The 25,990-nt window shown below is 45.4% G+C and overlaps 1 protein-coding gene and 1 pseudogene across 1 annotated transcript in view; one reads left to right on the top strand and one right to left on the bottom strand.

Moving 5' to 3' along the window:
• Positions 1 to 25,990, top strand: part of LOC124718649 (leucine-rich repeat extensin-like protein 3) — a 153,451-nt gene that overhangs the window by 83,714 nt on the left and 43,747 nt on the right. The gene's annotated exons all lie outside the window — the stretch shown is intronic.
• On the bottom strand, positions 19,725 to 19,842 carry LOC124719235 (annotated as a pseudogene).

Consider the following 25,990-nt stretch of genomic DNA (forward strand, 5'->3'; position numbering starts at 1 on the left):
CGGCCGATATTTCGATGTGTCCTAAGCGACAGTTCGGCTAAGCGGGTATTTACACTTCTTTTCGTTGTTCCAGTATATACTTGTCCAAAACTGAATGGAATTTTGTATACCCCAGGTGTTACTAGGAAGTGTCGGGCGTTTTTTGCAGTTCTCAAATATTCCTTAATCTTGTTGGTGGGTCTGAAGATTGTTTCGATCCCATACTTGGCCAGAACTTTCCCGATACGGTCCGTGACGTTATTAATGAACGGTAAGGAAACATTTCCAGTGGGTGGCCGTTGTTGCTCTGGACTTCTGGCTTCTTTTCTTCTTTGATGGAGGGCTCCATCAATTTCCTTGCTGGTATATCCGTTTTTCATGAAGGCTCACCGTAAGTGATTTAGTTCGCAGATTTTGTTGGCTCTGTCCACCAAGGTATTCATGACACCTCTTTTTTGCGTAGGATGATGGTTTGATTCCTTGTGGAGGTATCGATCCGTGTGAGTGTTTTTTTTTCTATATACCTTGAGGCCCAGCGTCCCATCCACCTGTTTAACTACGGATACATCCAGGAAATTGAGTTGACCGTTGCTCTGTTTCTCCATCGTAAACTGTATCTTCGGGTTAATACTTTTCAGATGCACCAAGAAGACATCCAGCTCTTCTTCACCATGGGTCCACACTACAAATGTGTCATCAACATAGCGGTACCATTCAACTGTCTTTTTACTGGCAGTCTGCAGCGCTCGCTGTTCGAAGATCTCCATAAATAAATTGGCAACAGCTGGGCTGAGAGGGCTTCCCATCGCCACCCCGTAGATCTGTTAGTGAAACTCGTTGCTGTACTGGATAGTAGATTCGTCTTCAGGAACGGACTGCCTTCAGTTACCCGCGGCGTGGCACAGGCTGAATTCTCTTTGCCATGATTAATAACCGCTACAGAAGGGTTCCGAATGTTGTTGTTGTTGTGGTCTTCAGTCCTGAGACTAGTTTGATGCAGCTCTCCATGCTACTCTATGCTGTGCAAGCTTCATCACCTCCCATTACTTACTGCAGCCTACATCCTGCTGAATCTGCTTAGTGTATTCATCTCTTGGTGTCCCTCTACGATTTTTACCCTCCACGCTGCCCTCCAGTACTAAACTGGTGATCCCTTGATGCCTCAGAACATGTCCTACCAACCGATCCCTTCTTCTAGTCAAGTTGTGCACACAAACTCCCCTTCTCCCTAATTCTATTCAATACCTCCTCATTAGTTATGTAATCTACCCATCTAATCTTCAGCATTCTTCTGTACCACCACATTTCGAAAGCCTCTATTCTCTTCTCGTCCAAACTGTTTATCGTCCATGTTTCACTTCCATACATGGCTACACTCCATACAAATACTTTCAGAAATGACTTCCTGACACTTAAATCTATACTGGATGTTAACAAATTTCTCTTCTTCAGAAACGCTTTCCTTGCCATTGCCAGTCTACATTCTATATCGTCTCTACTTCGACCATCAGCAGTTACTTTGCTCCCCAAATAGCAAAACTCCTTTACTACTTTAAGTGCCTCATTTCCTAATCTAATTCCCTCAGCATCACCCGACTTAATTCGACTACATACCATTATCCTCGTTTTGCTTTTGTTGATGCTCATCTTATATCCTCCCTTCAAAACACCATCCATTCCGTTCAACTGCTCTTCCAAGTCCTTTGCTGTCTCTGACAGAAATACAATGTCATCGGCGAACCTCAAAGTTTTTATTTCTTCTCCATGGATTTTAATACCTACTCCGAATTTTTCTTTTGTTTCCTTTACTGCTTGCTCAATATACAGATTGAATAACATCGGGGAGAGGCTACAACCCTGTCTCACTCCCTTCCCAACCACTGCTTCCCTTTCATGTCCCTGCCATCTGGTTTCTGTACAAATGGTAAATAGTCTTTCGCTCCCTGTATTTTACCCCTGCCACCTTCAGAATTTGAAAGAGATTATTCCAGTCAACATTGTCAAAAGCTTTCTCTAAGTCTACAAATGCTAGAAACGTAGGTATGCCTTTCCTTAATCTTTCTTCTAAGATAAGTCGTAGGGTCAGTATTGCTTCACGTGTTCCAACATTTCTACGGAATCCAAACTGATCTTCCCCGAGGTCCGCTTCTACCAGTTTTTCCATTCGTCTGTAAAGAATTCGCGTTAATATTTTGCAGCTGTGACTTATTAAACTGATAGTTCGGTAATTTTCACATCTGTCCACGCCTGCTTTCTTTGGTATTGGGATTATTATATTCTTCCGAATGAAGAATGAAGAAATCTTGCATCGATGCTTTCACCTGCCGACCGATCGCTGACGGCGGAGGGGGTTTTGCGGTGTAGGTGACCTCATGTGTTGTCATAGAGCGATTCCGTGTAGAGCGGGGGAAGGGGACACCCGTTGGGCTTAAGTGACCTCCTAATGGACAGTCTCGCTCCCACACATGGGGCGGTCTGAGTGGGCGGGCGAGGGGAGGGGGTTGGGCATGGGGGCTAGATGGAAGGTGGTGTGGGCCTCGGCGACACGCGATACGCCGACAGCGTTTTGGGCTTCAGCACAGACGTGACTCACCGGGGAAAGTCCAGCCTCCAGAGGACCGCCGTTTGCTGCAGCACAGCGGCGGTACTGACCGCAGGGTTCATCAAAAATGGCTCTGAGCACTATGGGACTCAACTGCTGAGGTAATTAGTCCCCTAGAACTTAGAACTAGTTAAACCTAACTAACCTAAGGACATCACAAACATCCATGCCCGAGGCACGATTCGAACCTGCGACCGTAGCGGTCTCGCGGTTCCAGACTGCAGCGCCTTTAACCGCACGGCCACTTCGGCCGGCCAGGGTTCATCCCGCGTGGGGGCTGTTACTACAGGACAAGGAAGACAAGGGCTCGTACAGAGGCATACAGGCAAACATTCCTCCTCCACTTCGTTAGCGAGGAGATTAAGAAAGGAAATGAGAGGGCCGGCCGAAATGGCCGTGCGGTTAAAGGCGCTGCAGTCTGGAACCGCAAGACCGCTACGGTCGCAGGTTCGAATCCTGCCTCGGGCATGGATGTTTGTGATGTTCTTAGGTTAGTTAGGTTTAACTAGTTCTAAGTTCTAGGGGACTAATGACCTCAGCAGTTGAGTCCCATAGTGCTCAGAGCCATTTGAACCATTTTTTTTGAAATGAGAGGCAGCCGAACAAACACAACACATCTACAGTGTCAGACAAAAAAAAAAAAAAAAAAAAAAAAAAAAAAAAAAAAAAAAAAAAATATGTGAAGCACTCAGAAGACACAGTCGAACGTCAATGTAACTAGGTACACATGCATACAGTCGGCTGATATGTAAATGATTCAAGTTGAAAAATCTCTGTTCAAAATGGTTCAAATGGCTCTGAGAACTATAGGACTTAACATCTGAGGTCATCAATCCCCTAGAACTTAGAACTACTTAAACCTAACTAACCTAAGGGCATCACACACATCCATGCCAGAGGCAGGATTCGAACCTGCGACCATAGCAGTCATTTGGTTCCGGACAAAATTTCTGTGCCAGGTAGATCAGGTACCATAGTGCATAAGTGTTGTTGGTGTTTAGTGCTCATATTTAGTGTTGTTCTTGTTTAGTGTTGTTTGTGTTTAGTGTTGTTCATGTTTAGTGTTGTTCATGTTTAGTGTTGTTCATGTTTAGTGTTGTTCATGTTTAGTGTTGTTCGTTTTTAGTGTTGTTTGTGTTTAGTGTTCTTTGTGTTTAGTGTTGCTTGTGTTTAGTGTTGTTTGTGTTTAGTGTTGTTTGTGTTTAGTGTTGTTCGTGTTTAGTGTTGTTACTGGGCCTCATAGAGTATATAAGGGGCGTGAACAGCGTCAGATGTTGAGTGATCACTGTGAAGGACACGGAGATGCTATGTACTCGTGTGAGACAGCGTTATCAGCATATGGCAGATCTTCAGAGGGGCCTCATTGACGTACTGGGCAACTGATCCAATCACATGTAACAGTGGCTCAGTATGGAAACGTGAGAGCAGGGCATAAGTTCGGGTCGGCTACGTCTGGCCACCACAACGGATTTTCACCTTCTTGTCCAAATTATCAGCTCGTAACCTCTTGATAGCTGAGCCTGCATTCCGAGAAGTGGTGGTCTCCCAGCAATATTTTTTATCATCCCGCACCATTTTTTCGGTGAGTAGCAGCAGGAGGCTTATCGATTTCCGTCCCATGTGCAGGCTTCTTTTAACACAACAGAAGCGGTGTTGTCGTGACATGACCGGGAAATACTTGGTGATGAGCCAAAACATTACGACCACTGCCCATCACGAGTGAGAATGCCTGCTGGTGGTGTTGCGGGCACGTGACGCAGTAAGGAAAGAATGTGAGTGGAAGAGACAGGAATGGGCAGTCAATATAGTAAAGAAATGGAATGCAGATGCGTAAATCTACTAATATAAGCGGCTTTGACAAAGGGTACATTGCTGTGGCGCTGTGGCTGGAAACGGGAATCTCTGAACCGGCGAAACTGGTCGCCTGCGGGTTTACGTCTGTCGTGAGCACCTACAGAAAGTAGTTGACGGGTGGTGAACTAAGTGCCGTATGGCACTGGGCGATCAGGTCTCGCGTACAGGTTGGAGGATCCCCCACCGTGTAATCCGGGACAGGCAGCGATCTGTAGCAGATCTGACAACAGAGTACAACGCTGGTGCAGGAACAAATGTTTTGGAGCACAGTGTTCAAAGTCCGTTGTTGAACATGGAGCACCACATCACACGACCCTTACGGGTTCCTGTGTTGACGCCAGTCGTGCTTAAGTCTGGAACCGCGCTGCTCCTGCGATGGCAGGTTCGAATCCTGCCTCGGGCATGGATGTGTGTGACGTCCTTAGGTTAGTTAGGTGTAAGTAGTTCTAAGTTCTAGGGGACTGATAACCTCAGCAGTTATGTCCCATAGTGCTCAGAGCCATTTGAACCTGTGTTGACCCAGCAACATCGTGCAGTGGTCACAATCTCACTGAGTGTCGCCTGTTCCAATGAATCACATTTCTTGTTGCACCACGTCGATGGTTGGGTCCTGACACACCACACCATGCTTCAAACACGCACTGCGCCACAGATGCAGGCTGGTGGGGGCAGGCTTATGTTATGGGATACAGTGAGTTGGGCTTCCATGGTGGCTGTGGTGGTCATCGACGGCGTCATGACAGCGGTGAGTGCTATGTGAACATTACTGCGGACCACTTCCATCGCTTCATGCTTGAAGTGCCGCGATGACTACATCTAGCAGGAGAACTGCCCATGTTGCAACGTCAGGATGGTGCTACAGTGATTTTGGAAACATTATAATGAACTGATATTGATGTGTTGGCCAGCAAATGTGCCTGATCTGTACCCACTGGAAAAAATACCGGGCGCCAGCTTTGTGCTCGTAAACCACCATCCTGTAATTTGCAGGAATTACATGACCTTGTAACCTCCCCCTCACTTACCGACCTTAATGACAGTGAAAAATGAAACCGCGTGTACCTAATGGGAGTTTTGGAAAAGCAATCGTCACCGAAGTTAACCTGTCGGTAAAGAGGGAGGAAAGGGTTACATCTAAATGAAAGGAAAAATGCAAATGAAACTGGTGGAAATTAATTTTGAAAAGGGGTAAAGTTAATAAAGAAAGTAAATGTGCGGCCGTTACGTTAACAATTAACTAGCGGTAATTAGATATTTGAGATTTGGGGGAAATCACGGTCGCCAGTCCTAAGGACAATTACTATAGTAACTGAAAAAGAAAGGTTATTACACATATAATTAACACTAGAAGCGTGGCAACTGAAGGTTGACACGTGTAGTGTGAAAACTGAAAGTTTGTCAGAAGTAATAAATTTCGCTACACTCTGACTTAATTTAGCAAAAGAATTAATAACCGGAAAATCGAAAGTTAATTTAGTGACTGAAGTTAATAGTGAGCTTTCTTTCTGAAGCACATCGAAATTCAGTAACATACAGTTAGTCTTGGACTACCTCAACAATCATTTCAAAAACTACTTGAATCTACGCAATTTAGAAAGAAGAGATTTAACTTTGAACTTGAATTAAATGATTCTGAACAATTAACAATAGTAAAATTTAGTACGTACCAAGCTGAGCTGCAGTCACAGGTAAGCTAAAATACGGTAACAAAGCTCGCACTCTTAATTCGTGCTTGTGTAATCTGAATATTGTAGCCAGCTATTAATGCCATAATTGAACTTTGAAATTAAAGCAGTGAAAACGAGTTAGCTATATTACTTTAATGCTGGCGTTTGAATTTCAACGACACTCGGGTTCATTTCGGAAAAGGAAGGGACTCTGCTTGGTAATGCAATTGGGACAATGAGCAACAAAAGTTCATGCTAAGTTGCTGTAATTATAGTGACGAAAATGGTACAGTTTGAAAAGCTGAGGTCTGCCGTACAGTTCTGAAACTTTACGTGCTTTTAGTCTTCCTTGTTGGTTGATTGAAGGTTTGAAGCCGTCGATCGAGGAGGTGGCGACAGTCACTCATTGTCGGCCGTCGCTGTTGCAGAAGCTGGATGTTGGCGCGCCTTCTTCTCGACACGGTCACCAGGCGAAACGGGCTCTTGATGTGCGCCAGCTAATGCTTCCCGTCCGCGACACCATGTCAGAAACTATCATCGCGAGTCGAGCGCAATTACATGCTGCCAAACCCCGAAAGCGCGGCAACTCGCGGGAGCGTCACACAACACACCTGCTCCACTCGCTACTCCCGCCAGACTCCTACTGCCCGCGCTCCACGCGGCAGAGTTCACCCTACCAAAGATCCTACACACTTTGATTCTTCACACGACCTATCGATGTAATTGTTCGATAGCAGTTTTCCCTAGGCAAGACCCAGCGTAAAAATACAAATAATATTTACGAAACAAACCAATTATACATCGACATAAGTGCATAAATATATATATATCCAAACAGTAAAGCAATTACAATATATAAAGAGACAGAAATGTCATATCTTGAGGTAACAAAACAAGAAAAAAAATAATAGTACAATAGATGGAAATAGGAGGATATGCATTTCCGGCGTTACAACCTGTGTAACCAACCACGTTACTACGGGTTATTCCTTATTATTGGGAATGGAAATACTTATTGCTTATGAAATCAACGTGAGAAGAATAGGGTCGCCACCGACTCAAACCATACAACTAGTCAAAGATTTGGTCGAGTCGGAAAATAAATTAATTTGATCACAGACCAAAAACTCACAAAAATGCATACGTTGTGAGGTAGCTCACAGCGGATACGATGTAATTAATAGTATTGCCTGTGCGCTGTTCACGACAATCAAACATTTAAAATAAAATAGAAAATGCATGAACACTGCATAAGATCAGCTCCCAGTAACACACCTGAAAATATGACTTAATCGAAAGCATTTGTTATAAAATACAAGAGGAGACTAATCACTGGACCTGTGCATAGGAAACGCATTGGATGTGCTAACGGGAAAGCTACGAGGTGAGTGGCTTAGGCGCAAAAACGTAATCTCGGAACACAAGAGAAAAATTGTAGATAAAATCATTTATTCCTAAACTAAGGATGTGAGGCACGTACACGATTCCTGATAACACTTGGTTTGTGGAGGTACAATTTCTAGGTATAGTGCCAAATTCCAACAATATCACATCACACAATCATGTTAACATTATCTAAAACAAACATGCGATCGGACAGTTAGTGATGCCGGTAGCCCAACAACTATAATGTTCTACCACGTGGTTGGCTCCCCACGGACGAAAGACACGGAAAGTAAGGAAAATTTACGAGAAGGCAAGGCTCTAAATATTTAGGAAGTTGAAAGCTTATACAGGCACAGCTGAAGGCAAACAGACATTCATACAGAAGCGAGTGCTCACTTCTTATCGACACCTTTGTGTGGCGCTCTTCCGGCGGATCCAAGTCTGCTACAGAAATTTGCTAAAAGAAAAATCTGCCAAAGTTTTGCATTCCTTGCTGCGACAAGGCAAAGCAATCTTCCAGATTTGAAAAGCGAGACCAAAGGCTAACAGCTCTCCCCTCGCCAAGTAACAACGCGCCACACGGTCAGTCTAACTCACCCTTCTTCGACTGGAGCACAGCTGTGGACGCTTCCCGTACCGGCGGCAGACTGCCTCCCGCTTCTCCAGCCTCTTCCAAGCTCCGCGTTGACCGGAAAACCCCAAGATGCCATTTCCGCCACCAACCTAACGCAGGTGGATTTCTCACAAGTAGCGGAAACCTCTTTGCCGACTTGACCACTACGAGAGTTGGCTATTCTGTGCAACTGCTGCTGAATCTGTACGACTATCGCAGACTTTCTGCAGCAGACTACGCCACCGTCTAGCAACGTGACACACAACCACATTCATACAATCACACCACTATGAGAGTAAAGAGAATAGAGAAACGAGGAAAAGAAAGAGAAATGGTAATGAAAAGGGGCTACAGGACCCTTTCACCTGTCTGCAGACATCTGGTGCCGCACACTTCTGGTGTCGTTTCAAGGATTTATAGAATCCATGCCAAGCAGAATCTCTGCTGTACTGTATTTGAAAAGTGGAACATCACGCTACTAAACAGGTGGTCATAATCTCTTGGCTCATGGGTGTATAATGTTGATGAATGGAGTCTCGTTGTGTTCTGCGACAAACCTGGCTTCTGCGATAGTGACATGACTATCGTCGGTGAATATGGCGGCGACCTGGGGAGACGTGACATTCTTCCGATGTTTCGGAAAGGCGCGTCCGTGTTACTGCTGAGGTGTTCCCTCAGGTCACGGCTACTACTGCCCGCCCCCATTAGCTGAGTGGTCAACGCGGCGGAATGCCACGACAAGGGGCCTGGGTTCGATTCTGGGGTGGGGCAAAAGATTTTCACCGCTCAGGGACTGGGTGTTGTGTTGTCCTCATCATCATTTCACCTCCATCCCCGACGCTCAGGTCGCCCAATGTGGCGTTGAATGCAGTAAGTACAGGGTGTTTCAAAAATGACCGGTATATTTGAAACGGCAATAAAAACTAAACGAGCAGCGATAGAAATACACCGTTTGTTGCAATATGCTTGGGACAACAGTACATTTTCAGGCAGACAAACTTTCGAAATTACAGTAGTTACAATTTTCAACAACAGATGGCGCTGCAAGTGATGTGAACGATATAGAAGACAACGCAGTCTGTGGGTGCGCCATTCTGTACGTCGTCTTTCTGCTGTAAGCGTGTGCTGTTCACAACGTGCAAGTGTGCTGTAGACAACATGGTTTATTCCTTAGAACAGAGGATTTTTCTGGTGTTGGAATTCCACCGCCTAGAACACAGTGTTGTTGCAACAAGACGAAGTTTTCAACGGAGGTTTAATGTAACCAAAGGACCGAAAAGCGATACAATAAAGGATCTGTTTGAAAAATTTCAACGGACTGGGAACGTGACGGATGAACGTGCTGGAAAGGTAGAGCGACCGCGTACGGCAACCACAGAGGGCAACGCGCAGCTAGAGCAGCAGGTGATCCGACAGCGGCCTCGGGTTTCCGTTCGCCGTGTTGCAGCTGCGGTCCAAATGACGCCAACGTCCACGTATCGTCTCACGCGCCAGAGTTTACACCTCTATCCGTACAAAATTCAAGCGCGGCAACCCCTCAGCGCCGCTACCATTGCTGCACGAGAGACATTCGCTAACGATATAGTGCACAGGATTGATGACGGCGATATGCATGTGGGCAGCATTTGGTTTACTGACGAAGCTGATTTTTACCTGGATGGCTTCGTCAATAAACAGAACTGGCGCATATGGGGAACCGAAAAGCCCCATGTTGCAGTCCCATCGTCCCTGCATCCTCAAAAAGTACTGGTCTGGGCCGCCATTTCTTCCAAAGGAATCATTGGCCCATTTTTCAGATCCGAAACGATTACTGCATCACGCTATCTGGACATTCTTCGTGAATTTGTGGCGGTACAAACTGCCTTAGACGACACTGCGAACACCTCGTGGTTTATACAAGATGGTGCCCGGCCACATCGCACGGCCGACGTCTTTAATTTCCTGAATGAATATTTCGATGATCGTGTGATTGCTTTGGGCTATCCGAAACATACAGGAGGCGGCGTGGATTGGCCTCCCTATTCGCCAGACATGAACCCCTGTGACTTCTTTCTGTGGGGACACTTGAAAGACCAGGTGTACCGCCAGAATCCAGAAACAATTGAACAGCTGAAGAAGTACATCTCATCTGCATGTGAAGCCATTCCGCCAGACACGTTGTCAAAGGTTTCGGGTAATTTCATTCAGAGACTACGCCATATTATTGCTACGCATGGTGGATATGTGGAAAATATCGTACTATAGAGTTTTCCAGACCGCAGCGCCATCTGTTGTTGAAAATTGTAACTACTGTAACTTCGAAAGTTTATCCGCCTGAAAATGTACTGTTGTCCCAAGCATATTGCAACAAACGGTGTATTTCTATCGCTGCTCGTTTAGTTTTTATTGCCGTTTCAAATATACCGGTCATTTTTGAATCACCCTGTACTTGTCCTCGGCAGCCGAACTTCCCCGAGTGGGGGACTCCAGGCCCACAATGCCGTATGCTCATTTCCATTCCGCGGCTACTACTTATTTTGGAAACTGCGACAGCACAGTCGTACTTCTGGGACACCCTGCGACCTCACGTGTCGCCTCTCATGTAACAGTACCGTGGTGCCGTTTCTCAAGACAACAATGCCCGTCTCCCGTATTACAATTACAATTTGCAAAAAGCCGCGAAATTTTTAACGATTGCTCAGCTGAATGTGTACTCCTTATACGAATTTCAAGTAGTTAAAAGAAGTCTGGACATGGCACAGTCTTTTTATGGCAAATGAAGGTGCGATTGAAAAATGAGCAAAATCACGGAAGGATTTTCCACGAACGAAATCACTAACATTTTCACGTTTTATCTTCGTCTTTAGTATCCGTAGTTTCAATTAGTTTGTGGAAAGGTTTTTTCCACAACTGACATTAAAATGGACTGATGTACGAAGTAAATGGATCCCATACTTGATAAAAAGTGAATTACAGACCACTTTCAACTAAGATAATAAGTGCAATGATGTTTCAAGTAAGTAAAAGCAAACAAAAGCATGCTAATACTTATACATTCTTCATTAAAGTACAGGGTGATTCAAAAAGAATACCACAACTTTAGGAATTTAAAACTCTGCAACGACAAAAGGCAGAGCTAAGCACTATCTGTCGGCGAATTAAGGGAGCTATAAAGTTTCATTTAGTTGTACATTTGTTCGCTTGAGGCGCTGTTGACTAGGCGCCAGCGTCATTTCATGCTAAGATGGCGACCGCCCAACAGAAAGCTTTTTGTGTTATTGAGTACGGCAGAAGTGAATCGACGACAGTTGTTCAGCGTGCATTTCGAACGAAGTATGGTGTTAAACCTCCTGATACGTGGTGTATTAAACGTTGGTATAAACAGTTTACAGAGAATGGGTGTTTGTGCAAAGGGAAAAGTTCTGGACGGCCGAGCAGCCCGTGACAGAGCACTTCATCACTGGCCTCCAAGAAGCCCTGATCTTACCCCCCGCGATTTTTCTTATGGGGGTATGTTAAGGATATGGTGTTTCGGCCACCTCTCCCAGCCACCATTGATGATTTGAAACGAGAAATAACAGCAGCTATCCAAACTGTTACGCCTGATATGCTACAGAGAGTGTGGAACGAGTTGGAGTATCAGGTTGATATTGCTCGAGTGTCTGGAGGGGGACATATTGAACATCTCTGAACTTGTTTTTGAGTGAAAAAAAACCTTTTTAAATACTCTTTGTAATGATGTATAACAGAAGGTTATATTATGTTTCTTTCATTAAATACACATTTTTAAAGTTGTGGTATTCTTTTTGAATCACCCTGTATAAAAAAGGCCAATAAGTCACAAAAAATAATTCTGTGTTTCATTTGTCCTGGTTGAAAAAATGAAATACCGATTTTTTGCCCAACTGAAAATTTGTCCGTCACAGGGTAAAAAAAAAAAAAAAAAATCTGGTAACAGTAATGCTCACATCTCACTGGCGAAATGCACATCCGTTGTTTACAGCTGTTAGTTCGAATTTCCACCGTAGTTACAGCGCTGACGTCGCTTACACGCCAAAAGTGAAATCAATCTACCTACATTACGGGCCGTCGATGTGTTTATCTGCCCAACGTTTCCTCTTCCAGTGTGAGGTAGTAATGATTCAGAAAGCAGTTACAGATCCAAACAAGCTCAGCAAGACGCACTGTTTGTACGTATGCATCCACACAAAGGTCAGTTGGTGACGTCATCGCGCCATCTTAAGACCGCGGAGTCGCGTCGACGTTACGTTACGGAGCATCTACAGGGGAAGAGCAGTCGTAGTTTGTTCCATTCAGCACTAAGGCCTACAGCTTGTCTGATTTCGATCCTTCATCTTTTCTGTTGAAGGTGTTTTTGTGTTTTGGAAGTTTGTGGCCCCTTTGCACATCCTAATACAGTAATGGTTCGATCTTGATAAAACTACACTCTCTCTATAGGTTAATTAACCATTAGCTGATTTTCTCTGCCTCGTGATGACTGGGTGTTGTGTGATGTCCTTAGGTTAGTTAGGTTTAAGTAGTTCTAAGTTCTAGGCGACTGATGACCATAGCTGTTTAGTCCCATAGTGCTCAGAGCCATTTGAACAATTTTTTGGAACCATTAGCTACTTCGGCCATTTTAGAAGGAAAATTATTTACCGTATGATGGGTATGAAGCATCACAGGAATGATGTTTAGGCTGTGCGCTGCAAGATGTGCATTGCTAGTAGACTTGCCGCTGTCTAAGGGTACTGCAGTCGTGGGCTGTGCGGCTGGCCCCGGAGGAGGTTCGAGTCCTCCCTCGGGCATGGGTGTCTGTGTTTGTCGTTAGGATAACTTAGGTTAAGCAGTGTGTAAGCTTAGGGACTGATGACCTTAGCAGTTAAGTCCCATAAGATTTCACACACATTTGAACATTTTTTGAGACTTGCCACTAGGTGCCAGCACTGGTGCGGCGACGTAGGATTGAAACACAAGCTTCAATGCGCTTTACAGTTAAAGACAGGCAACATGGGTCTGGACAAAGTGAGCAGGGCTTCACTCGTAAAGCTGTTTTATAAAAACAACAACACGGCTGCTGCTCTTTGCAGGTATCGACGTATCGAGGGAATACAGAGATGTCCTCTTTCCACAGCAGGGTTGAAGAACATGACTCGAAAGATCGAATTAACTGGCAGTTTGGGAATTGTTCCTGGGATGGGGCGACTGGCAACCGCGCCTCAAGTTGTTGAAGAAGTTACTTTTTTGCCATGGCTGAGAATGCTGAACGCAGCGTGTGATCTTCAGGCAGTGCATGAGCTGTGACTCGAAAGCTTAACACTCCATGGTCTACCGTTCGAAAAGTGCTGTGAACAGTACTGTGAAATGGTATTTGCAGTATGTTTCCCGGCTGTCGTGGATGCACATGGTCGTCCTATTGATCAATGTTTGTAAACTGGAGCGTAAATTTCGTCTTCTTCTTTCACTAGTGCCTTGTCCCACAGTTTTCGCAGGGTCGGCATGGTTACAATGGATTTGGCATGGTTAATGTGAAGGGGTGGCCGGATGCCCTTCCTGCCGCCACCCTGTACCCCCCACCAGAATGGAATCAGTGTACCCCAGCTGTCTGCGTCAAGTGTACATCATGAAAGAGTGCTAATGTGTTCCAAATGGCTGCGAGTCGTGTAATTGAGGCAGGACGTGGGGACCAGCCCAGTATTCACCTTGTGGGATGTGGAAAACCGCCTAAAAACTATACATCTAGGCTGGCCGGCACACTGGCCCTCGCCGTTATTCCGCTGGGCCGATACGATCCGGGGCTGGCGCGCCTACCCGAGTCCAGGAAGCAGGGCTCTCGGCTAACCTGACGGGTCAAAACAGGAGCATAAACATGGTACGCAGTTAACAGATGGTACCTTCTCATGCGGAAATTAAAATGTGTTTCCTTGAATTGTTTATTAGTTATTTCTCTTCCTCATGTCCTCACAAAGTTTCATTGTCGTTAGATGATTAGTTTTTCAAGGGGGCCCTCACAGGTAGCAAAGGTTTAATTATAAATAAACTGTATGTAGTACAGGAAAAACGAATCTGTGGATCCCTAGTGTGAGTACCAATTTAACCGTCCTTCCCAGACGTTAGTTGCTCTAGTGTTCGCTAAGTCAGTTGTGGATGCTTCTTTTTGAAATTCCTACGCTCACTTGACGTCACGTGAGAGAGATTATATACATTCTTTCTGTGGTAAGCGGCGGCTGTAGGTTGTCTGCAGTGCTCAAATCCTCTCGCATCTTTCTGCACTGATTAATCACAGAGTCCACACCGTGGCTTCTCAGGACTCTGCTGATGCAGTCTGTGAGTGTGTTTATGAATGAGAGGAAAACTTTCCCCTCAGCTGATTCTTTCTCAATACAAACCCGAGATATTTTAGGATGTAGTGGGCTATTTATTTCTTTGTCAGAGCATCCATTTCTGGTAAAAGCACTCACTGAATGATCGATGTCTTCCTCTAGATGTTGTGGTGAACAGATTATGTTAACCCCGTCTACCAATGTTTGGTTTCGCTAGGTTGATGATATTTTTGTTGTAAGGTCTCCTTCAGAAAAAGAACACTCAGAATTTCTAAACTTTTTGCGTGATATTAATTATGAAGTAAAGTTAACTGTGAAGAAGAGGAAGTAGGCCCAATTCTGAGTTTTCGATGTACAGGTATAAGATATTTAGAAAACCAGACAGAACTTTACGGTACAAAATGTACAGTAAGCCCTCTTATATGGATAAATACCATGACATAAATTCCAATCGCTATGTGAAGCAGAAAAGAGCAGTCCTTCCCATATAAAATACCTGTCATACAGGGCAGCCTATACGCCAGGGGTAGTAAAAGCATTTCTAGCAGGGGGCTATAAACACCACAGTGCTGATACTCGTTGAGCCTGGCTCTTCTTTGTCAAACTTGGTTGACTTCGATCCAAGGGTTTGGGACGAGTTCAAGAACATACATATATTATACAGGGTGCTCCATAGATAGTGACCGGGCCAAATATCTCGCGAAATAAGCGTCAAACGAAAAAACTACAAAGAAGGAAACTCGTCTAGCTTGAAGGGGGAATGCTGATGGCGCTATGGTTGGCCCGCTAGGTGGCGCTGCCATAGACCGAACGGATATCAACTGCGTTTTTTTAAAATAGGAACCCACATTTTTTATTACATATTCGTGTAGTACGTAAAGAAATATGAATGTTTTAGTTCGATAACTTTTTTCGCTTTGTGATAGATGGCGCTGTAATAGTCACAAACGTGCAAGTACGTGGTATCACGTAACGTTTCGCCAGTGCGGACGGTATTTGCTTCGTGATACATTACCCGTGTTCAAATGGACCGTTTACCAATTGCGGAAAAGGTCGATATCGTGTTGATGTATGGCTGTTGTGATCAAAATGCCCAACGGGCGTGTGCTATGTATGCTGCTCGGTATCCTGGACGACATCATCCAAGTGTCCGGACCGTTCGACAGATAGTTACGTTATTTAAGGAAACAGGAAGTGTTCAGCCACATGTGAAACGTCAAACACGACCTGCAACAATTGATGATGCCCAAGTAGGTGATTTAGCTGCTGTCGCGGCTAATCTGCACATCAGTAGCAGACAAATTGCGCGAGAATCGGGAATCTCAGAAACTTCGGTGTTGAGAATGCTACATCAACAGCGACTGCACCCGTACCATATTTCTATGCAGCAGGAATTCCATGGCGACGACTTTGAACGTCGTGTACAGTTGTGCCACTGGGCACAAGAGAAATTACGAGACGATGACAGATTTTTTGCTCGCGTTCTATTTAGCGACGAAGCGTCATTCACCAAAAGCGGTAACGTAAACCGGCATAATATGCACTATTGGGCAACGGAAAATCCACGATGGCTGCGACAAGTGGAACATCAGCGACCTTCGCGGGTTAATGTGTGGTGCGGCATTATGGGAGGAAGGATATTTGGCCTCCATTTTATCGTTGGCAATCCAAATGGTGCAAGGTATGCTGATTTCCTACGTAATGTTCTACCGATGTTACTACAAGATGTTTCACTGCATGACAGAATGACGATGTACTTCCAACATGATGGATGATAAGTTCAAAAAGGTACGTGTATCACATTGGAACAACCGAAATAAAATGTTGAAACGTAGCTACGTTCTGTACTTCAATTTAAAAAAGCTACCTGTTACCAACTGTTGGTGTAAAATTGTGAGCCATATGTCTGTGACTATTACAGCGCCATCTATGACAAAGTGATCCAACTAAAACATTCATATTTCTCTACGTACTACACGAATATGTAATAAAAAATGGGGTTTCCTATTTTAAAAAAACGCAGATGATATCCGTTTGACCTATGGCAGCGCCATCTAGCGGGCCAACCATAGCACCATCTGGTTTCACTCTTCAAGCTAGACAATTTTCGTTCTTTGTAGTTTTTTCGTTTGGCCCGGTCACGATGAATGGACCACCCCGTATACATATACTCTGCTTCATATATGTAGCAGACAGATTAATTTCTACTGAAGTCTTCCTCTGTCTTCGGCGTCGTGCAGTCGCCCATGCGCGGTTCATGGCATGAAGCTTTCTTGGGACGCTTCACAAGACATGGTGTTACATAATGACACAGGTGAATATTGAAATGACAATAACTGTTAAAAAAAAGAGAAGACTCTTACAGTAGTGGAGGGGAAGTTGAAGGTGAGGGACATGGGAGGGTGGGGTGGAGGTTAGTGATAATCATGGTGAGCTGCACGCAAGTATGTAGAAGAATTACCAATCATGATATCGGGGGGAACATTACCTGGCTTCTCAGTTTGGAAAGAAGTGTAATTTCTCTGAGATGTTGAGCAAGATCCGTCCTGAGTCAGGTCCCTGATACACAAGATGATTCTGAGAAAAGATTACATTATGCAGTGGTACAGTGAGGGTTTTGCTTTTTCGAGAAGAAGTACTTCTGCTACTCAATTTGGAGAGAATTGTTCGAGCAGAAAATAAATAAGATGATCCCAGCAGCCCCATGCGACTAGCACGTAAGAACAGGCATGGCACATACTTCGGTCAGCCAATGGTGTCTTTTGCATCTAGTTAAGGTACTAAAACCGTCGCTGTGACGACGTCCAGAACAGCAGAAACTGCCAGTATGTCTGGCACCGTTTGCGCTCTCCGTGGTGCGAAGGCAGCAAAGAGGAACGTCCACTGTGGTCTGGTCAGTGACAGCACAGGACGGAGAAGTGGCTGCAGGTCGTATTTTCAGATGAATCCCAGTTGTGCATTCAGCTCACGAAGGAGGTACGAGCGTTTGGAGGATCCAAGGAGAACACCGGTGGCAGACTGCATTCGTCATCGTCAAACAGGCCCAGTAACCGTGTGGTGGTATGGTGGAGAAATTCATAACACAACTGGATCACCTCTGGTAAGCACATTCTTGAACAGTAGGGGTTACATTTCTGCTGTGTTAAGGCCGGTCGACATCTCTGGTATAATGGCATTCAACATGATAGTGGAAGAACACATGTTGCCTTTGTCCTGAGCTACCTTGATACAGAGATTGTTGACTGTTGCCCAATCAGCACGTTCTAGAAATCTCTTACTGTTTGATATCATGTAGCCATGGGTCCCCCAGAGAGTGAAATATCAGCACTCGCCAGTCATTACGACTGATACAACCTACTGTATACATTGTCTCTCACAAAAGTTGAACCACCCAAAAGACGTGGGTGGATGTCACTACATACACACACATACATACACACACACACACACACACACACACACACACACACACACACACACACACACCAAATGTTATATAAGTGAACAGAGTTGCAATTCTATCCGACAGGTAGAAAGGCTACCAGAGGGTGTTACTGTTGTCGATTTTCACTACTGTTAGCAGGCCTGTGAGGCTATATAAGGGGTGTGAACAGCATCAGATATTGACTGATGAGTGCGAAGGACACAGCGAGACAGAGTTACCAGCAGTTTATTGTGTGTGATAGAGGGTTATGTTTGAGTCTCCATTTGGCCAGCTGGTCGAATCATGCAGTATCAAGAATTGTGGGGCAATCTGATGTCGCAGTGACCTGATGCTGGACTGCATGGAAATCTGACTCCATGCTCATCGTCAATGTACTGATAGACCCCATCCGACCACCACAAGGGGTGATCTTCAAATCAGTGCCTCCCATCTGATAACAAGACGTGGGTTCCCTGCAGATGGTGTGTCATTGTGTACCATTGGTCAGAGACCAGCACAAGCCTGGGTGGGGAATTCCCGACCCATGTGCAGGTTAACGCCACAACCTAAATGGCTGCATTTTGATTGCTGCTGTGACCAGGAAGCATGGACTGCTGATGAATGGCGTTGCATTGTGTTCAGCAGCACTACATCATATGATCCTCATCGCCAAGCATGCTAGCAATGTGGGAAAAGGTCCCATTTTTCCAGTGGTTTGAAGAGGTGTCACTTCTGGCATCATGGTGTGAGTAACCATTAGGTCATGGTTGGTAGTGATGAGAGAGCTCTTGACTGCACAGACATCTTGCGCCGCGCGGGATTAGCCGAGCGGTCTGCGGCGCTGTAGTCATGGATTGTGTGGCTGATCCCGGCGGAGGTTCGAGTCCTCCCTCGGGCATGGGTGTGTGTGTTTGTCCTTAGGATAATTTAGGTTAAGTAGTGTGTAAACTTAGGGACTGATGACCTTAGGAGTTAAGTCCCATAAGATTTCACACACATTTGAACAGACATCATGCGCCACCCGCCGTGACCGTGCGGTTCTAGGCGCTTCAGTCCGGAACCATGCTGCTGCTACGGTCGCAGGTACGACACCTGCCTCGGGCATGGATGTGTGTGATGTCGTTAGGTTAGTTAGGTCTAAGTAGTTCTAAGTCTAGGGGACTCATGACCTCAGATATTGAGTCCCATACTGCTTATAGCCATTTTAACCATTCTGAACAGACATCTTGCATCCTCATGTGTTACCTATCATGTGACAGGACAATACTCGTCCACTTGTGGCATATGTTTATACAGGCTGCCTTTGTGATATCGTGTATCGACATCACCCTACTGTCTTATCACGTTGGCAGTGGAATAGCAAGTTTCAGGCCAACGCTGATAGTGATTGTGCGAGATCTGACGGACCCGATGGAGCACACCCACTGACCCACAGCTCCAGCAGCTCTGTACTTCGAGCACCCTCTGCCACTGCAGTATAGGATGGCCCGTGACAGCGACTTAGCTCGGAGACATTTCGCCATAGGACAGTACACAGAAGTTGCCTAGTCACTGCTCCAACTACATCATTGCTGCTGATGTAACAGCTGAACTCTATTACTTGTTGCCTCATTTGTACTGAGTCTTCATATCTTTGGAGAAACATAAGCTAAGTAAATCTTCTCCTTGTTGTGTTGAATTAAAAACTAAACTCCTCCCGAACAGGTCATGAAGGCCCGACGGTACCGACCGGCCGCCGTGTCATCCTCAGCCCATAGGCGTCACTGGATGCCGATAGGGAGGGGCATACGGTCAGCACACCACTCTCCCGGCCGTATGTTAGTTTCCAAGACCGGAGCCGCTACTTCTCAACCAAGTAGCTCCTCAGTTTGCCTCAAAGGGCTGAGCGCACCCCACTTGCCAACAGCGCTCGGCAGACCGGATGGTCACCCATCCAAGTGCTAGCCCAGCCCTACAGCGCTTAACTTCGGTGATCTGACGGGAACCGGTGTTACTACTGTGGCAAGGCCGTTGGCCCTTGTTGTGTTAACTTGTTCACTAATGATTTCGGCTCCTTCCAGCTTTCCTTCGGCGACAGTTGCCCCACTTGTGCAGCCCACCTCTCCTTACCATTGCGCACAAGGTCATACACAGCCGTCCTGATGATGTTGAGGTACCTCGTGTGCCCAGCAAAATGAGCAGTTCAGTGCCCAATGGGACGTGTGTAACCAGCGCAGATATCAACTATGTCCCAGTGCTAGTATACAGGATATAAAGTACCAGTTGCCTCATGAAAGGATACAACGCTTTATGAAACTCTCTTCAACCAAATCAATGTATACCTGCAGGCCAAGGGTGGTGGTGGGTAGTGTTTAACGTCCCGTCGACAACGAGGTCATTAGAGACGGAGCGCAAGCTCGGGTTAGGGAAGGATCGGGAAGGAAATCGGCCGTGCCCTTTCAAAGGAACCATCCCGGCATTTACCTGAAACGATTTAGGGAAATCACGGAAAACCTAAATCAGGATGGCCGGAGACGGGATTGAACCGTCGTCCTCCCGAATGCGAGTCCAGTGTGCTAACCACTGCGCCACCTCGCTCGGTCAGGCCAAGGGATGCATTTTGATATTGATGAGAGGTTTTATATTGCCAAGCTCTTTGAAGTCTGACTTGACTTTGTGGTCGCTGAAATAACATCAACCCGTGAAGTCTCATTTCGTTTCTCTGTCCCCTTCCGTTTGCTTCAATTTATGTATCAATTGGTGTATTTACTTGTTATTGGCTTCTGGGTAAACTAATACAGGCAATACAAACTTGAAGGCTTTCTTTCCCACTTTATGGTAAATAATTCACCATAAATTTTGTTGACATTAAAGATAGCGCTGTAATCCATAAAGTGAGCGCAATATCTCTGCATTTTTGGTGGACAACTAGTTTCTGTATAGGCTAAACGAAGACAAATACACAGAATCTCCTCGATTCTATTTTAATGCCAACTTTTAAGAAGTATTTTGTAAACAGTTTATAAGTGTTTATATTCAGTGACGCCAAGGATATCATCACATTCGAATGAAGCAATTGTTTCATTTTAACCAGCTCCTTAAGCAGCCTGTCGGACACATTTGTGTTTTTAGGGCAGCCACTGTAACCCCGACATGTGCTTGACATCCTGGATCTACACTGAGTTGCAGTGTGTTGAACCTACGGCGTGAATTTTGTTGAGATGTTTTTGATAGCTACCTGTGGTTGAATTTGAGTTTGGCGATAGCCTGCTGTTGATTTTGACAGACGAATTACGTTACATACCATACTTTTCATGGTATCATTGTGTCTCCGGTACATGTAGGTTGATCTATCTGTACTAGTTGCGTCTGGCATATCTTCAAGGTTACAAACATTGCAACAGCGCCTACAGAAAAAACACTATCTGATCAAAAGCATCACCCAATATGAGGTATGACCAACCCATCCTCCTATAACAGGCTGAGCTCTGCTGAGACCTCTGAATGTCAGTGGAGGAATGGCAGTCCACGGACATCAATAATAGTTCAAATGGCTCTGAGCACTATGGGACTCAGCTTCTGAGGTCATCAGTCCCCTAGAACTTAGAACCACATCCATGCCCGAGGCAGGATTGAAACCTGCGACCGTAGCAGTCGCGCGGTTCCAGACTGAAGCGCCTAGAACCGCTCGGCCACATCGGCCGGCCTCAGCTTAGCTGTGGTCATTGTAACGTACTCCTTGTTTTCACAGAAGAGCGCATTTTACTTTATTTCCAGTTTTGCTATTTTACATACGCGAAGTGAATGTATCAGCGCTGCAGTACGTACAGAGTAGGAGCGAGCGGTAGGTTCCCACACTGGCTAGCAGAAGCGGCCAGCACATTCTCCAGATCTCTCACCAACTGAAAACGTTTGGTCAATGGTGGCCCAGCAACTGGATCGTCACAATACGCCAGTCACTACTCTTGACGAACTGTGGTATCGTGTTGAAGCTGCATGGGCAGCTGTACCTGTACACGCCATCCAAGCTCTGTTTGACTCAATGCCCAGGAGTATCAAGGCCGTTATTATGGCCAGAGGTGGTTGTTCTGGGTACTGATCTCTCAGGATCTATGCATCCAAATTGCGTGAAAACGTAATCACATGTCAGTTCTAGTATAATATATTTGTCCAATGAATACCCGTTTATCATCTGCATTTCTTCTTGGTGTAGCAATTTTAATGGCCAGTAGTGTATTACTGTACAGGGGAGACATTTTAATTGAAAGTCGCTTGCCTGGTGTCGGCGGATAAGTACGATACCGCAGTGCATGTGTTGTTCAAAAGTACGACAGAAAGTTGTTCGGACATGTATTTTTCGTTATGGTCTTTCCATTATACGGTTGATGGCTGTCCATATTTGAAACTGCGAATACATTTGTCATATGCCCTTTTATACTGACACGTGACAAGTAGTGGTGAATTCGAGGTTGCATAGGGGTGCCTGGATACTTTCCGTCACATTGTCCTGATTAAGAGACTGGCTGCTTCATGTACAGAGTCCGTTTTGCTGGCATGAGCTGCAGCTGAGAAATCACGTGTCCCATTGCGTCAGTTTGGCCGGTGGTGTGCGGTGGTGCTTTGGAGGGCGGTTTTTCCGTCGTCGTCGTCACAATTCCTCCAGTGTCTGGAGACAAGGAGTCCGGGTGGCAGGGCAGCGCGACAAAGGGACCTGTCTGAGGGGGAGGGGGTGAAGGGGGGGGGGGAGGGTGAAGGAGGGAAGTGAGACAGGAAGGAAGGGCGACTTATCGATCTGCGTTTTACGACTGCGGGGGCGGCACACGGGCTGGGGTGGAGTGGCGGTCAGTCTGGGGGTGGAGAGGCCGCGTGGCGGGGGCAGAGCCACGACTCCGAGGCAGGTGGCTAGCTGTGGCTGAGGCTGCAGCCGACATACGCGGCTGCTCTGAGTGAACACCTGCTCTCGCCGCAGTCCCACCGAGCGCCAGTACTTTGCGGGTGTACTCCAAGTAGCTGACATACTGGTGCGGCCTGTCAAGTTGTTGTTCTAGCTAGCATAAACAAGTCGACATTTGGGCACCAGGTACACAGAGCACATTGAAGCGAAAGGAAAGATTTAGGGAATGAGAGTAAACACTAAGGAAAGAGAAGTAATTGCACTGGGAGGAAACTAAAAGGTGAAGATAATGCTGAATCCAAAAGTATTAGAACGCGCGAATAGCTTTAAGTACAGGACAAAAGCGGACTGTGAAGAGAGTCACAAAAAAATACAACCAGAATAGTAACGGTGAAAGGAGCATTTTATAAGGAAAGCAGAATATTCTGCAGCAGTATGGAGAAAGTTTTAAGGAAAAGTCTAAATAAAAAAGGTTTTGTATGGAGTGTCCTCCGGTGCGGTACTGAAACGTGGAGACTGGGGAAGAGAGATAGAACAAGCCTGGAGGCTTCTGAAGTGTGGACATGACGGAGAGTGGAAATAGAATAGAGTAAAAAATAATGAGGTACTGAGAAGAGTGGGAGGAAAAAAAAGAAGGAAAAGAAACTCGATTGGACACATTTTAAGAAGAAGGAGGGGTTCATAAAAACGGTATTAGAGTGTTAGGAAGGGTATGTGGAAGGAAAATAAAACATGGTTCAAATGGCTCTGAGCACTATGGGACTTAACTTCTGAGATCAACAGTCACCTAGAACTTAGAACTACTTAAACCTAACTAACCTAAGGACATCACACACATCCATGCCCGAGGCAGGATTCGAACCTGCGACCGTAGCGGTCGCGCGGTTCCAGACTGTAGCGCCTACAACCGCTCGGCTACCCCGGCTGGCTATCTGGAAGAAAACAGGAGGCGAGGGAGGAAGAGATTTCAGGTCCTGGATGATGTGGTAGACGGCAGTAAGAAGGAAAGAATGGGTCACATGAAATGGAAAGTCAAAGGACCTGCTGATGTAGCAGAAAACTGGTAATTATGACACAGACCACATTGGAGCCAACGCACACATAGCCGCTGGACCAGCATTCGAATCTAGCAGGAAAGTGTGGCGGGCGAGGCGCACAGTACTACTATAAACCTCCCTCCCAAAAATTTATAACTTGCTGCCAACCCCACTTTCAAAGCGCCACCGTTGCCTACGACAATGATAAGGCGGTAGGGAGTGAGTACTTGCGCCCAAGTACGTACCGTGTTCCTTGACTTCCGAAAGGCATTCGACACAGTTGTGTACCGTCTCTTTACGGGGTAGGGGAGGCCGTTGTATAATGTTCAGAGTTTCACCTCTAGCAAGCCAGCCTGCAATTTTCTGATTATGTCGTTCATTTTTTATGTATCGCAGTCTTTCTCTGAAATTACGAGAAGTGTTCTGGAAAATAAAGGTTTCCCGAAATGCGCGAAGATGTTCCAAACTACAACATGGTCATCCTAAAAGCGAATATTCTTTTCAAATTTAAAGCTGTTGCAATCGAGGAAATCTTGTCGGTATTGTAGTTAATTGTGTATGTGTTACATTATTGCTATATGTTAAGGTAGTAAGTGTTCCCGACAGAACAGATACCGCACCTTTGATGACCGTGCACCCTCCCTAGAATGAAATGATAATCAAATCGACACCCTAGCTGCAAACAGGCGTTGATATACATCATTGGGGACATGTTGAAAATGTGTGCGCCGACCGAAACTCGAACCTGGGACCTCCTGCTTACATGGCAGACGCTCTTTCCATCTGAGCCACCGAGGGCACAGAGGATACCACGACTGCAGGGGCTTATCCCTTGCCCGCTCCCCGTGAGACCCACATTCCCAACATGTCCGCACCACTACATTCGTAGTGCGCCAAACAGATGTTTGCCTATCACACTCATTACTCGTGGCAGATAAATCTACCAAGTCCCGTACGAGTTGGGGCATAGTGTGTGCGTTCGCACAAGAACGTCAATGGCCGGGTAGTCATATTTAACTATATATGAAGGTAGTATCTGTTCCCGAAAGAAGGAGGAGATCCCGGGTTCGAGTCCCGGTCGGGGCACACATTCTCAACATGTCCCCCATGATGTATATCAACGCCTGTTTGCAGCTGGGGTGTCAGGTTAATTATCATTACATTATTACCCTATTACACAGCAATAATCAAGAAGTGAAATCAAATTAAGCACAACCATTAGCAAAAAACAGTTACAAAGTAAATACATTCTGAAATAGGAGCTATGGGAAACTAAAACAAAATTACATTTTAAAGACAGCCAAACCATATATCAGAGAAAATTAGTTCCTTCGCAAATACCACGTCTTCCACGGCAAAGAGAAATTCAGGTTGCTGCGTCTCCGACTTAACTGCCCACATACTATATAAATAAGTTCTAAAAATATAACGGGCGATAAAAAATCTCTCATGGCGTTACTGCAGCGTATAAGCAACGTATCGCGGCTCCTATCCGAGTATATAAGCACCGATACGTAGGCGAGGAATTAGTGTGGTATGCGTGTGCTTCTGACATGCGAAAACGTGAGTCATGGCGGCGTTATTGCCAAATGCGTCCAAACAGGACCAACGTGCTGTTACTCTATTCTTGGCTGCCGTAGGACAGACACCGGTAGACATCCATCGGAGAATGAAGAACGTGTATGGGACAGCATGTCTGTCGAGAACCGTCGATGTGGAATGAGGCGCTGAAGGGTGTTGCTGCTGCGTGCTAACGCACGTACCCAGTTCTAGGCGCTTCAGACTGGAACCGCGCGACCGCTACGGTCGCAGGTTCGAATCCTGCCTCGGGCATGGATGTGTGTGATGTCCTTAGGTCAGTTAGGTTTAAGTAGTTCTAAGTTCTAGGGGACTGATCACCTCAGATTAGATTAGATTAGATTAGATTAATACTAGTTCCATGGATCATGAATACGATATTTCGTAATGATGTGGAACGAGTCGAATTTTCTAATGCATGACATAATTAGGTTAATTTAACAACATACTTAAGTTAATATAACAACTTTATTTTTTTGTGTTTTTTGTTTTTCTTTATTTTTTATTTTTATTTATTTTTTTATTTTTTAAATATTTTTTTTCTTTTTTTTCTTAATTTATATCTAAAAATTCCTCTATGGAGTAGAAGGAGTTGTCATTCAGAAATTCTTTTAATTTCTTCTTAAATACTTGTTGGTTATCTGCCAGACTTTTGATACTATTTGGTAAGTGACC

This window comes from Schistocerca piceifrons, chromosome 10, assembly GCF_021461385.2.
Source record: "Schistocerca piceifrons isolate TAMUIC-IGC-003096 chromosome 10, iqSchPice1.1, whole genome shotgun sequence".
Taxonomy (NCBI): domain Eukaryota; kingdom Metazoa; phylum Arthropoda; class Insecta; order Orthoptera; family Acrididae; genus Schistocerca; species Schistocerca piceifrons.